The 14,983-nt window shown below is 40.1% G+C and overlaps 1 protein-coding gene across 3 annotated transcripts in view; it reads right to left on the reverse strand.

Moving 5' to 3' along the window:
- UVRAG (UV radiation resistance associated) overlaps positions 1-14,983 on the reverse strand; it is a gene marked incomplete at both ends in the record, with an annotated part of 330,995 nt that overhangs the window by 265,559 nt on the left and 50,453 nt on the right. The gene's annotated exons all lie outside the window — the stretch shown is intronic.

A 14,983-nucleotide genomic window follows, 5' to 3' on the forward strand; every position in this document is an offset into this window, starting at 1 on the left:
TGTTGATGAAAAGGAAAACATGCTTTAGGAAAACTCTACCTTGTTTACAGTGATTTCAATTAAGTGGTAAATCCCTTTGTTTTTAAAAACCAGGACCCCATAAATATGTTAAATTGTAAACTTAAGTGAACCAAGAGGACATTCCAATCAACACAAATCAGGTGGCAATTGTACTTCTGAATTCATCTGCTTCTTATTATAGTCATTAGACGGAATATAGATTCCCAAGCCAGGTGTGGTGACGCATGCTTATAATACCAACATTTGGGAGGCTGAAACAGGAGGATTGTGCAGGTTCGAAGCCAAGCCTCAGCTACCTAGTGAGGCCCTTTTCAACTCAGTGAGACCCTGTTTCAAAATAAAGAATAAAAAAATAGGGCTGGGGGTGTCGCTCAGAGGTAGAATGCCCTGGGTTCCATCCCCAGTACCACCAAAGAAAAAACGAAGAAGGAATATAGAGTCCCATCTATCATATGCTAATTCACTCATTTATGCAACACTTAATACATAATTATTAAAAACCAACACATAAGCAATGCTCCCAAAGGATCTCCAGTTACAGTTGGGTTCAAATCTCTAAAATACTTGTATCACTGAGGATGTAACTTAATGGTAGAGCACTTGCCCAGCATATCCAAGGCCTTGGTTCAATCCCCATCACTGCAATAATAAACAAATGAATAAGTAAACAAAAAAATAAATAAAATTATATTGTTCCACATTGTGGCACAGGAAGGAATAATAAACTTTGAGGAAACAGGGAAGACATCAGAAGCTGTGAAACTGCTTTTAAAGAACAGGAAGGACAGCCAGGCGTGGTGCCACACACTTGTAATCTCAGTACTAAGGAGACTGAGACGGGAGGGTCGCACAGGTTCGAAGCCAGCCTCAGCTACTTAGTGAGGCTCTCAGCAACTTATTGAGACCTTGTTTCCAAATAAAGTATAAAATAGGTCTGGGAGTATAGCCCTAAGGTAGAAAAGCCCCTGGGTTCTATCCTCGGTACCACCAAAAAAAAGAAAAAAAGAAGAAAGGAAGGAAGGAAGGAAGGAAGGAAGGAAAGAAGGAAGGAAGCAGTAGGGCTTCACCAGATTTAAATGAAGAATTCCAGGCAGAAGGGATATGATCTATCTACCAAGGCTCAGAGGTGTGAATAGCAAAGTGTGGCAGGGAACTAAACCGCTGGCAGGAGCAGCAGGACACAAAGCTGTTATAGAAATTAGTAAATCAAAGAGCCTTCATATAATAGTACCTGCTCTTAGATTTGTGGTAGGTTTATTTTGTGGTTTGTTTTTTGTTTTGTTTTAATGTAGTTAATCGGGATGGAACTCAGAGGCATTCTATCTCTGAGCTCCACTCCCAGCCATATTTTTTATAATTTATTTTAAAATAGGGTCTTACTAGGTTACGGGAGGCCTCACAAGTTGCTAAGGCTGGCCGCAAACCTATGACCCTCCAGTCTCAGCCTCCCAAGTACTAGGATTACAAGCATGTGCCACCACACCCGGCTTTCATAGGCTTTTTTGTTTTGTTTTGTTTTATTCCTGAACAAAGTAGACAGGAGTATGAAGAAGACACAAAGCCCAAAGAGGGGGGAAATGAGCTAAAAACATGATGATAACATAGTGAGCACATTTATAGGATCAGCTTTATACTAAATTGTTTAAAAATTAAATACCAGAGCCGAGCGTGGTGGCACATGCTTATAATCCCAGCATTGGGGAGTCTGAGACCAGAGGACCCCAGTTTACAGACAGTTTCAGCTACTTAGGCCCTCTGCAACTTAGTGAGACCCTGTTTCAAAATAAAGAATACAATATAGGGTAGGGAGTGTAACTTGGAGGTCAAATGTCCCTGGGCTCCATCCCCCGACCTACCCCCACACAAAAAAAAATTTAAATACCAGCCATTCAATACTTTCAATCTAAGCTCATGAGAATTCCATTCTTATATGACACCCAGTCTCTATCCCACTGTAATCATTTTGGCAGCCTTGCTAAATAGGAGCAGAGTTTCATTCCTATATGAGGGTAACATTAGAGTCTAAGAATAACTGTGGTGACCTGCACTACAACAGCTAGAAGTAGTTCTTCAGGATGAAGAAAAATGATTCCAAATAGAAACCTGGATCTACAAGAAGGAATGAAGAGCACTAGCAATGGTAAATATGTGGAGTTAAATATACAAGAATATATTGCCCAAGGCGTGAATGGAAGGGAGCCATCCATTTCTAAAAGTGACAGTCTGGATGATATTCTCATTAAAACAACCAAAAAATGCTACCCAGAATATTTTTAAATAATAATAATCACCATCAGTACTAAAGAATTTCTAAACCAAGAAGAAAAGACCCCAGAGAAATAAATAGAGATCTAGAAGGCTTTTATCTTGAAGCTGCTGCTAACCTATACAAGCTATGGTTCTGGCAGTTCAAGAAAGACAAAGCTGGGCATGGTGGCACATGCTTATAATCTCCGCGCTTGGGAGGCTGAGACAGGAGGATCGCACGGGTTCGAAGTCAGCCTCAGCTACTTAGTGAGGCTTTCAGCAACTTAGTGAGACCCTGTTTCCAAATAAAATATAAATGGGTCTGGGAGTATAGCCCAGAGGTAGGAAGCCTCTGGGTTCCACCCCCAGTACCACCAAAAAAATAATAATAATAATAAATAAAATAAAAGACATAATTCAAGTTCAGGCATAGGCCCCACTCCCATTTTAAAGAGTCCCTGTCCACAGTGAACTAGGACCACACAAGGGCTAGAAACCCACACTGTGCAAGTGAAACAAAACTAAATCTTCTCAAACTTCTATCCATAAATGTGTGGAAGGAAACTTGCCAGAAAGAATGGGGGGACAGAGAGCCTTAGGTAAAGTAATTACTCAGAAAGCAACACAGAGAGAAAAGAAAAAAACATGGCAAAAAGACTTAAGAACATTCATGACAGGGTGAAAAGATCTGATATGCATTTAATACACAGTCTGTGGGAGAAAATTAAGGGAACAGAGCATTACTTGAAGAGAGTGGTAATTTCCTAAACTGATTTAGTAACAAAACCAGAAAGAAAAAAAACACTAATTCACGGGTCCAAAATATCCAACAAGTCTAAGCAAGGTAAAATAAAAGTAAAACCATATTAAGACACACAAAAATGAAAAGTGAAACAAGAGAACACAGCTAAGATCAAACAAAGACCCTAAGTGCTGCCTGAGTAAGAACACCTTTAAAGGAATCATGAACTAACCACTGGCTCATTAATAGCCACAATGGGAGTCAGAAACTGGTGCAATTTTTTGCTTTCATGTCTTAAAAGTAAAATAAATGACAACCTAGGATTCTACAAGCAGTGGAATATTCTTCACAAGTCAGAGTAAAAGAAATATATTTTCAGACAAGAAAACTCATGAGAGCCGGGCGTGGTGACACATGCTTGTCCCCCAGTGATCGAGAGGCTGAAAGACAAGGATCGCAGGTTCGTGGCCAGCCTCAGCAATTTGCGAGGCTCTCTGGAACTCAAGTGAGACCCTGTCTCAAAATAAAGAACAAAATAAGGCTGGGGGGTGTAGCTCAAAGGTAAAATGCACCTGGATTCAATCCCCAGTACCGCAAAAAAAAAAAAAAGGAAAACTTCTGAGTGTGACATCAGCATATGCTAACGAATGAAAATTCTAAAGGATGTACTTTGGGCACATGAAAATGAACCCAGACAGAATATTTGTGTTGCAAGAATGAATGAATAGCAGAGAAGTGGTAAACATGAGCGTAAGTCTAAAGGGGTTTCTGACACTACAGAGTGAGGAGCTCAGCAAACTTTCCCCAAAAAAGCAATAATGAAACTGGACAGAACTGTCAAAAACAATTCCAGGGCTCTGGAAATGAATCCAAGGTATATCTCAAAATGGGGAACAGTTGTTCATAAAAACAAAGCAAAACAAACTTGCTAACTTCAGGTCAAGAACTGGGGAGTATGTGGCATTCTTGCCCGGAGCTGCTTTTGTCCCCAAGCCCAGGTCAGTTTGCACTGCTGTAATATTTGGGAGAAGGGAGCAAGCCGTAGACGTCAGCAGCTTCACTACCAGAGAGGAATGACTTCGTTCAAGATGGAGCATGGAAAACTCCAGACCCAGCAGTGCTGTCAGTAACACCAGCCAGTGCAGTGGCAAAAGAACGGGAAGATCGGCAGCTCAGTGGCCTGAGTCCACGGTCCTGGGTGGGATAAGCAATGGACTGGCAAACTAGCCAGAACGTTAATAGAAAATCTAGAAAATGAGACAGCTATGGGGGTACTCAATAAGCACCCATGCATCCTACACAGGAAAGTCTGAAGAAATCCAAACAGCCCACACACTCTGGCTGACTGAGGACAGGCAGGAGCGTGCAGAGGAGAGCTGAGAAGGCCCAGAGAGAAGCCAAAGCGACAGGAGACAAAGTCTGGATGAACTTGGAATACACGCCCGATCCACTGGCAGAGGCCTCTGGCTTGAGGTATCTGAACACAAAGTGGAACTAATCACTGGCTGACCACTTAGCTCTGCAGACAGAGGAGCAATCACTAGAAATGTGGATGGGTTAGAAACGGTAGCAATCAACCAGCCAGAACCACTGGCTTGTGAAATGACGGTGAAGAATCATTTAAATTCAGCCAATGAAGAGAGCTGAGAGGCAGCTGTGTTTGAGGGGAGTGCTATAATTAAGTCACAAAGCTAAATTATATAATCCCTTTGGAGTCTTAGAATCTTCAGTTATAAAACCCCTAACAAACTATCAGCTCCCAGGGTTTTATGAAACTTAAAAGGATAGCAACAACTAACTATAATCTAAACACTGGTTAAGTACAAAGTGATGTTGGATGAAAAAGGGCATAATAGGCTGCCTCATCTAGCACACAGATGTATCTGATCTGTTGAAAAAATTAACCGGGTTGATCCCAATACACATTCACATAGAGTAAGACAACCTGTTAACCTCAATAGTTCAAAGAGCAAAATGTTTTATTTCATTAAATCCAAGAAACCACCAATGCAAGACACATCCTTATTATCTGTATTTTCTAAAAGAATTGATTTTGAGATGCATCTAGATTTCAGAGGTTATATGGTTTACATCTTAGAATCAACAAAACACACAAGCTAAGTGTCGTTTCCAAGGTTGCCTAATAAAAAGTGCCAGGATTTGAATCTAGGTCTCTAGAATTTGTCTCGTGCGCATTTGTTTTGTTTTTGTCTATTTTTTTACTTCCCATGGAATCACAGAGGTCAGAATTTAGAACAAAAGAGACCTCTGGAGATTGTCAAGTTTCCGTATTTTAGACTCCACTGCCAGAGGAAGCAGCAGGAAGAGGGAACCCCGCCCTCCACCTGCGTCCTGTGCCCGGGGAGAAAGCGAGTGGAGCGACTTCCAGATCTCAGACTTGCTCGTGCTGTTCCAAAACACACTGCGGCTGACTAGGACTCACACACAAGTCAGCAAAGACTGGACTATCACCGCGAGAAGAAAGCAGCCTCACAGATGAGCCGGGAAGGACCCGGCTTCCACCAGTTCATGCAGTTCACCATCCAGGACTTGAGACTCTTGCAGCCAGGAGTTCTGGGCCATGCCCTCTAGTTCTGGTGCTGAGGCCACGCACCAGAATCCTCGGTCTGAATCTTCTTCACCACCCCAATTTATAGGAATAATGACAGTCAGTGGTGGGCTGTGTACTGAGGCTTGTCCTTGACTTACCATGGTCTGTAGTACAGATAAGGAAGCTGTGTACAACAGGGAAAGAAATGAAATAAGGGTGTCTTCTAACATCCTAACATCCTAGAAATGTTTCAACTAAAAGGAACTTTTGGATTTGCCGGTCCAACTCAAAGTTTGAAATGAAGACGTTGAGGCCTCTGGCTAGGGCCCTCCCTTCCCACCCATTCCTTTCCTGGTTAAGGACTCCCTGACCACCAGGTTTCAGCTAAGCCCTTGTACCTCAGAAAAGAACCTTCCCTTGGCCTCCCAGTAACTGCCAGGCCCCACTGCCAGACCTTCTGCAAAGCTGGGTCTTTTATGGTATTGTTTTCCCAACTAGATTCCCTGCAGACACAGGAAGTACTCAAATATTTGCTGAATAAACAAAGAAAAAACATCCTATTCCTGGTATTCTACTGAAAGAAAATCTAATCAGTTTGGGTCAAAAATATTAAAGTCAGGCTAGGACCAGAAAGCATAGATTAAAATTCTTTTGAAAAAAAGTAACTCATTTTCTCACCTAATATGAATCATACTTTATAAATACAGAATAAAAACCATTTTACTCGGTTTTTACTACTGATATAATTACAAGTAAGTGAGAACAATGAGAGGTGTGCGCCCAATGTCCTTGGGGTGGAGGGCCCTCCCTCCTCCAGCTCCCGGGAGAACCACTGAGTGGTTAGCTTTCCTACGGCACCTGCCTTGAGACATCACCTTGACTTTCTTGTCTGGCTTCCCCTCCCCAAAGGCAGAGATTTCTACCAATATATTTGACCTCAGCAGTATCTAGCATCCTGTAACTGCAAGCTCATTGCACCACACTACCAGTGTGATTACTCTTCATACAGCTCAAGGGCCTATAAAGTACATTATCCCAAGTCCTGTAAAGTAGATCCATTATCTCAATTATTATCTTTTTTTTTTTTTAAGAGACAAAACTGATGCAAGGAAACATTAAGTAACTGGCACAATTTCCTACAGTTGGCCATACCTGGTGCAGGAAGACAAAGTCTGTACTGAACTCTAAAGACATGAAAGCATTAAGTAACTTTTGTGCAAAGAGACGAGCCATGCTGCTGGGGCCGTTTAGCATAGGAGCAGATGGGCTGTATGTCCCAGGCAGCCCGTGAAGGACAAGTGTAAGATAATAATTGATGCTCCTCATGATGACTCTGAGCCCTTGAAAAAAGGTTAAATAATTTTCTCTTATGTAAAAAAGGGGAGAGGAAGGAGACCAAAAAAAAAAAAGGTAACAGGAATATTAACAAAATTTAAGTGATAACATTTCACCTTTTTAAAATTTGACAACCAACTCCACATTTTGAATAGTCAAGAATAGAAAGCACACGCACACACACACACACACACACACACACACACACACACAGCTTCTTAACTATCAAAGTTAAATCATTGGATGTGATGGACCATACCTATAATCCTGAGACAGGAGCATCGCAGGTTCGAAACTAGCCTCAGCAATTTAGTGAGGCCCTTGGCAATTTAGTAAATAAAACACAAATTTGGGCCTGGGGTATAGCTTGGGGGTAGAATGCCAATGAGTTCAAATCTCAGTACCATACACACACATACGTACACACACACACTCACACAAAAAAAAACAGATCAAATATATCTCACAAACTTAAAAGTTAAGTCTCAAATCCTTACACAGGATTTGATTATTCTTAGTTGGCATTAAATGGAATTTTTTTCCAGAATAGATGCTTCATAAAAAGAACATCTAAACAGACATCAGCACTTGATAAGTTGCTCAACTTCAATAGATTTTAAGGAAGTACAAGTTAAAGTCACAGTATAATACAATACCAGGAAAGCTCTTTTTTTTTTTTTTTTTTTTTTTTGCGGGTCTGGGGATAAAACCCAAGGGTATTCAACCTCCAAACTACATCCCTGCCCTGTTTTTTATTCTTTATTTTTGAAACAGAGTCTCACTAAGTTGCAGAGGGCCTCACTAAGTAGGTGAGGCTGTCCACGAACCACGATCCTCCTGTCTCAGCCTCCCAAATGCTGGGATTACAAGCTTGTGGCGCCAGGCCTGGCTTAGGAGAGCGAAAATTTAAAAGACAGATAAGACCAAGTTTGTACAAGCATATAGAACAACTAAAAACACACTGCTGGGATAAAATTAGCACACACAGCCGGGCGTGGTGGCGCACGCTTGTAATCCCCGCGCTTGGGAGGCGGAGACAGGAGGATCGCGCAGGTTCGAAGCCAGTTTCACTGGCTTAGGAGACCCTGTTTCCAAAAAATAAAATAGGTCTGGGAGTGTAGCCCTGAGGTAGAAGGGCTTCCAGGAACCTCAGCACCACCAAAAAAAAAAAAAAAAAAAAAAAAAAAAAATTAGCACACACATTTTTGGAAACTATTTGGCAATATGTACTAAGGCTGAACAAACCTATGGTCCAGCATGGAATTGCACTCTTAAGTACATGCCTCAGAGAAATGTGTGTGTGTGTGTGTGTGTGTGTGTGTGTGTGTGTGTGTGTGTGTATAATATATATATATATATATATATATATATATATATTTTTTTTTTTTTTTTTTTTTAGCCAAAGGATATGTTCCTTAGAGTAAATGAACTACACTGTGTAACAACATGGATGAATCTCACAAATGTGCTGAGCAAGAGAGTGCTGACCTATACAGGTTCAAAGCAGGCAGAAGTACTCTGGTGAGGAAGCAGGAAGGGTCCTCTCCCGCAAGCAGCAGTGACTGGAAGAACGCAGGAGGAGCTCATCGCATTCTGTTTCCTGATCTGGTGATACTCATCTGTTAAGGCGTCGGGCTGTTACTTGTGGGCTTTACTAGATGTGTGTCATATCTCAGTAAAAAGTAATGAAATTTAAGAACCAAACAGAGGAAGGCAACAGTTGAAGTGATGCTGTGTGCGTATACAAAATTACCAGTACCAATCTCAAGAACTGTACAGAGAGGCAGAGCAGCGGGCTGGGGTCAGAGGGAACACATCAAGTGCTTGTGCATCTATGTTCCCATCACTCTGAACCTCATTATGAGGCACGATTACAATGCTCCAGAAAGGTACATTAAAAATAGCCGGGCGTGGTGGCGCACGCTTGTAATCCCCGCGCTTGGGAGGCGGAGACAGGAGGATCGCACGGGTTCGAAGCCAGCCTCAGCTACTTAGTGAGGCTCTCAACAGCTTAGTGAGACCCTGTTTCCAAATAAAATATAAAAAAGGTCTGGGAGTATAGCCCAGAGGTAGAAAGCCTCTGGGTTCCACCCCCAGTACCACCAAAAAAAAAAAAAAAAAAAAAGATGAACTGGGTTTCCTTTCTCAGACAATACAACATTAATACAAGTAGAGCAGGTGTCAATCTTTCTATCACTAGACTTTCCTTTATAATTTTAACAAAATAGTTCCAACAACCAATGATTCCTAAGTAGGTATATTCAGATACAGGCAGATATAACCTACCACATTCAAAAACTTTATTTTTTATTTTATTTTTTACTTTTTTGCTGAACTAAAGATTGAACCCAAGGGCATTCTACCTCCAAGCTACACCCTCAGCCCTATTTTTTTTTTTTATTCTTTATTTTTGAAACTAAGTTGTAGAAAGCCAAAGTAGCTGAGGCTGGCCACGAACCTGTGATCCTCCTGTCTAAGCCTCCCAAGTACTGAGATTACAAACATGTGCCACTACACCTGGCTCAAAAACTTTATATTTTCACTGTACAGATCTATGTGATTTTTATTTATATTTAACCTATATATGTATATGCCAGTCCAATTTCTAAATGGAACAAATTGTTCAAGTACTTAAAAGATCAAGGAACTGATTCCATATTTACTGAAAGTATAAGTAGTAGAATATTAGGATATTTATAGCTTTGAAAAATTCACTAAACAAGAAAATCTAAAAATAGTTATTTATTAACAGAACCTAAAGTTATTGTTACTATTATTTATTTATTACACTGCTCAATAACAAATGTATCATCACAAAAAACATAACTAAGAATTCACAAAAATTGTTCCAATTTTCCTAAAATATATAAGATAGCCATTTGAAACCACATACTGACTTTATAATTAGCAGTAGCCCAATAAACTTGTGTGTGCAAGCATGCTGAGGATCAAACCCAAGGCTTTGCATATAACAGACAAATTCATAAATCTTTCCCCTGTCTCATTAACCTCTACTCAAATTTCATGTCTCAATTTAGGAATTACTTTTTATGAGAAACCTTTCTTAACTCCTCTTTCTAAACTATGTAGACAACACTCCATGTTTTCACTGCATCCTTTTCTTCCTTGCTACTATAATTGAATGGATTGATTATCCCAGTCTCTCTCCAAATCATGCAACTAACCAGATATGAGTTGGAAAACTTTGAAGATGATGTCGTTTAACACAGGGCAACCTAACCAGACATGAGCAACACACACACTCACACACACACACACACACACACACACACACACACACACACGATGTTAACTTATTAAGCCACAATTCAACCAAAATATAAATTTGAGATTTAAGACCAGTGACTATAAAAATTATTTATACTGTATAACCAGTTTTCTCCCCAAAAACATATAAACAACTCAGTCATAATTACAATAAAACTTGAGGTTCTTATAAATTATGTCACATATTTTGCCTAAAAATACTTGCTCTAATACTTTGTTTATTTAATTATAAGGCCCATTGATCTCTAGCAGACTTCTAGTTAATATTTAGCCAGTTGAAGGAAGTCTGATATAAAGGACACTGTGGTAGAGCAGGCCTCTTGAACATCCCTCTCCTCAGTATATAATACATCTAACATGAAACTTAAATCACAGATGGGCACAAGATACTGATACTTCTTTATTAGAGAAACATTTTTACAGTGCAACTTCAAAATACAAGCAAATTATCTATCATTCTAATGATACATTAAATATTCTAATAATAATATAAAAAACCTCCCTTTTGGAAAACTACCTAATGATTAACCTTATAAATGTTAAAGATGGTGACATATAAGTTCATCACCTAATCTGTCTCTACCTTTGTATACATACAAAATGTTCTGAGAATCTATTTAGTCACTTCCATTGTTAGTAGTTCAGCCACCTTAGTTATTACTTAATCCAATGATCTTTCAATCATATTAAAGATCTAATCCCCCTCCTTGAACCAAGGGATAATTTGGAGGGTATGGCTAGCTGCAGCCAAAGGTGTTAAAGCTGAATTATATATTCACCATTAATTGTTATCTGCTAAATACATGTGAGAGCAAACTTTGACTCTCACCTATAACTTGGAGACACATCTCCATATAACCTGTCAAACCTGTGGACTATTCCAGTCACTCCATGCAACAAATATTTATTGGACTTCTCTGGCACAACATTATGCTTAGTGACAACATAAAATAGGAAAAATGGGTAGGAGCCCAACATGGTGGTGTATGCCTATAATCCCAGTACTTGGGAGGTTGAGACAATAGAATCAAAAGTTTGAGGCCAGCCTCAGCAACTTATCAAGACCCTGTTTATGAATAAGAAGGGCTGAGGTATACCTCGGAGGTAGAATGCCCTAGGTTCAATCCTCAGTACAGAAGAAGGAGGAGGAGGAGGACAGAGGACAAGAAGGGTGAGGAGGAGGAGGAGAAGGAGGAGGAGGAGGAGGAGGAGGAGGAGGAGGAGGAGGAGGAGGAGGAGGAGGAGGAGGAGGAGAAAGGAGGAGGAGGAGGAGGAGACGGAAGAGGAGGAAGAGGAATGGGAAGTCTCTTCCACCAGTTGCTCCCACCGTACTACTATATCATTCTGATGCGATCCGGCCTTGACTATCACCTGCCATCTCTCTGGGTCACTTCCTCTGCTGCCCTGCTCCTCAGTTGCCTGCCCATGTCCCTCTGTCATAATAGCAAAATACGAAAACATCCTGACTCACTCTACTCAAAATTCTTGCAAACATCAAATAAACACCTACCTTTGTGCATTCTTATTCCTTGGCATGCAACTGTCTTCCTTCAAATAGATACATGACTTATTCTCCTACTTCTTTTAGGAGTCTATTCAATGTATTCTTCTATGTAACTACCAAAGAAAAATAGCCACGACCCCTGCTCAATACTGCTTTATTTTGCTCCATTATATTTATTGCCATCTAACATGTGCCCATTCATCATCAATTCTAACATGTACTTTTCTTTGCCTCATAAGATGGAGAAATAGTAAGCCAGATGTGGTGGCACACACTTTGGAGGCTGAGACAGGAAGATCGTGCAGGTTCGAAGCCAGCCTCGGTTACTTAGTGAGGCTCTGAGCAACTTAGTGAGACCCTGTTTCTAAATAAAATATAAAATAGACCTGGGAGTGTAGCCTGGATGTAGAATGCCCCTGGGTTCTATCCCCAGTACCAAACACACACACACACACACACACACACACACACACACACACACACACACACACACAGAGAGAGAGAGAGAGAGAAATAGTAAAAATCTGTAAGGTCCTATAACTTTTGGCCACCAGGTGGCAATCTTTAGGAGTCAGCCTAACTACATTACATGTATACCCGGGAACCCTTAAAAAGAGCTGTTATCTGTTATTAGCTCAAGTTAGGTACACTGTTGGCACTACATGTGCTGAGTTTAATTATCACTTAAGACATCTCAATTTCAGCTGAAACCAAAAGAAAAATACTAAAAAAAAATGTTTTGTTTTGTTTTTGTGGTACTGGGGATGGACCTCTGGGCTACACTCCCAGACCTATTTTATATTTTATGGAAGCATGGTCTCATTTAGTTGCTGAAAGCCTCACTAAGTAGCTGAGGCTGGCTTCGAACCTGTGCAATCCTCCTGTCTCAGCCTCCCAATACTGGGATTACAAGCGTGTGCCACCATGATCAGCTTCAAAAAAACATTTTTTAAAAAATCAAGTATTCACAGCAATGAAGAGTATTCAGAACTCTCCCAGGCAAGTAGCAAGAGTATAAATGAGACAATAATTCTGAAAACTGTCTGAAAAGTCTCAGCTACTCACATGCGTATTCTCAGCAATTTCACTCCAAGATATTTATTTACCCAACAGAAATGTATACAGACATTAACCGAAAGACATATAGGAGAATGTATATAGCAGAGTACTATTCATATGAGCTCAAAACTAGAAATTAACCAAATGTTTATCAACAGAAAAATGGGTCATCCATCATATTCACACAATGGAACACTACAGACAAACTACAAATATATCACAAAATGAGTCATATAGTATTGAGATAGGGAAGTCACACACCAACGAACACACAGTCTATGATTCCACTTATTTAAAATTCAAAAACAGGTAAAATTAGTACATGGTGTTAAAAATCAAGAGAGTAACAGTGAGCGAAGAGGGCATAAGGAGGCTTCTTGGGCACTAAAAGTATTCTTGATGGGGATGCAGATTATTCAGCTGTATTAAATTTGAAAAATCTCATCAAACTATATGACTTAGCTGCAAACTCCTCTGTATTTCAAACTTCAAATACTATCTTTGTTTAGGCAGAAAGGCACAGAAACAGAGACATGAGGCATGAATTTGCTATTTGAGAAGCAAATATTGGTCAATGTAGAAATTACCTCATTCAACTTCCTTATAAGGGCTTGAGAAAATTCCCACAAACTAAGAAAATTGAATATATTTTATTTCTGACATATGTATAAAGCATTCCCTACCACAGGTCTCAAACACCGCACCTTAAGGAAGGAAAAACTGCCAAATACCTTGAAATGGATGAAAGTTGTTTCAAAAAAGAGATTAGTGAAATCCAGCCATAATTTACATAAGATATTGGCCTGGGCCCTATGTTCAGTTTAATTACAAATGCTTATTTACTTAATTTCTTTTGTCATAGCCAACAGAAAATAATGGTCTTTTAATTGGCAACTTATATTTGGGCACAAACACAAACACACACACAAACGACACTACACATATTTTCTTCTTTGTCAAGTTCAAGCAAATCACATTACAATGACTATGGGAATTAAAAAGATGAAACATACAGCCAGGCGTAGTAGTGCACGCCTGTAATCCTAGTACTTGGGTGGCTGAGACAGGAGGATCTTATATTCGCAGCCAGCCTCAGCTACTTAGTGAGGCTCTCCACAACTTAGTGAGATCCTGTTTTAAAATAAAGAATAAAGCCGGGCATGGTGGCGCACACTTGTAATCCCCGCACTTGGGAGGCAGAGACAGGAGGATCGCGCAGGTTCGAAGCCAGCCGCGCGCGCTGGCTTAGGAGACCCTGTTTCCAAATAAAAATGTAAAAAGGTCTGGGAGTGTAGCCCGGAGGTAGAAGGGCTTCCAGGAACCCCAGTACCACCAAAAAAAAAAAAAAAAGAATAAAAAAATAAAATAGGGCTGGGGTATAGCTTGGAGGTAGAACACCCCCAGTACTGGGGAAAAAAAAAAAAAAAAGGAATATAAATCTAAGAAAACAGACTACACTTTAATGTTAAAGAATACTCAATCTCAGGGCCTAACTTAGCTCAACTGAGGAAAAACTTACTCAACTGTTAGGTAGAAATAATGTATTAAAATCTGTGATACCTCATGGAGGATTTGAGGTTTGGAGATATAACATACAAGCCAGTCAATACATACACTTATGGAAGAGTTCTTTTATTCCAAAATCATTTACTGAGCACCTATTAGATGCCTCAAGCACAATGACAGCCAGTATGTGATAAAAGCATTTAAACCATGACCCCTATTCAGCAAATACCACAGTTGCTTAAGAATTAAAAACTCCTAAGCAGGGAAGAAACCAACAAATTCTGCTTGACGGGGCCTGGAAGTGGTTGTTTAGGAAGAGCAGCAGGAAGAGATGTGTGCTGTCTCTGGCTTATTCTGAGGGCTGTTGACCCCGAGGGGCTCCATGCCCATTAAAATGAACCAATCATAATGACTTAGCAAAAGCTAAGGAGAAACAAGAGTTCTTTCAAAAAGAAAAGAACAAGTTTATATTAAGATATAAAAGGAATAAAAAAGAATTCTTGCCAAAAATATAATCCCCAAGAATGCCCCCAAGATGAACACCAACAAACCAACATTTATTAAAGAAGTACCCATAGGAGAACAATGAGATGCGAGGGGACAAAGACTTGCAGTCTCAGACCCCCAGAAGCCTCTCCAACTTGGGAAACAGAATGTTCATGAGCAATTATAATACAAGCAAATGTTATAAGAGGTGGACTCAGCAAACAATTACTGTTCATTACACACT

The sequence above is a fragment of the Muscardinus avellanarius genome (assembly GCF_963383645.1).
Source record: "Muscardinus avellanarius genome assembly, chromosome: 1".
Lineage (NCBI taxonomy): Eukaryota > Metazoa > Chordata > Mammalia > Rodentia > Gliridae > Muscardinus > Muscardinus avellanarius.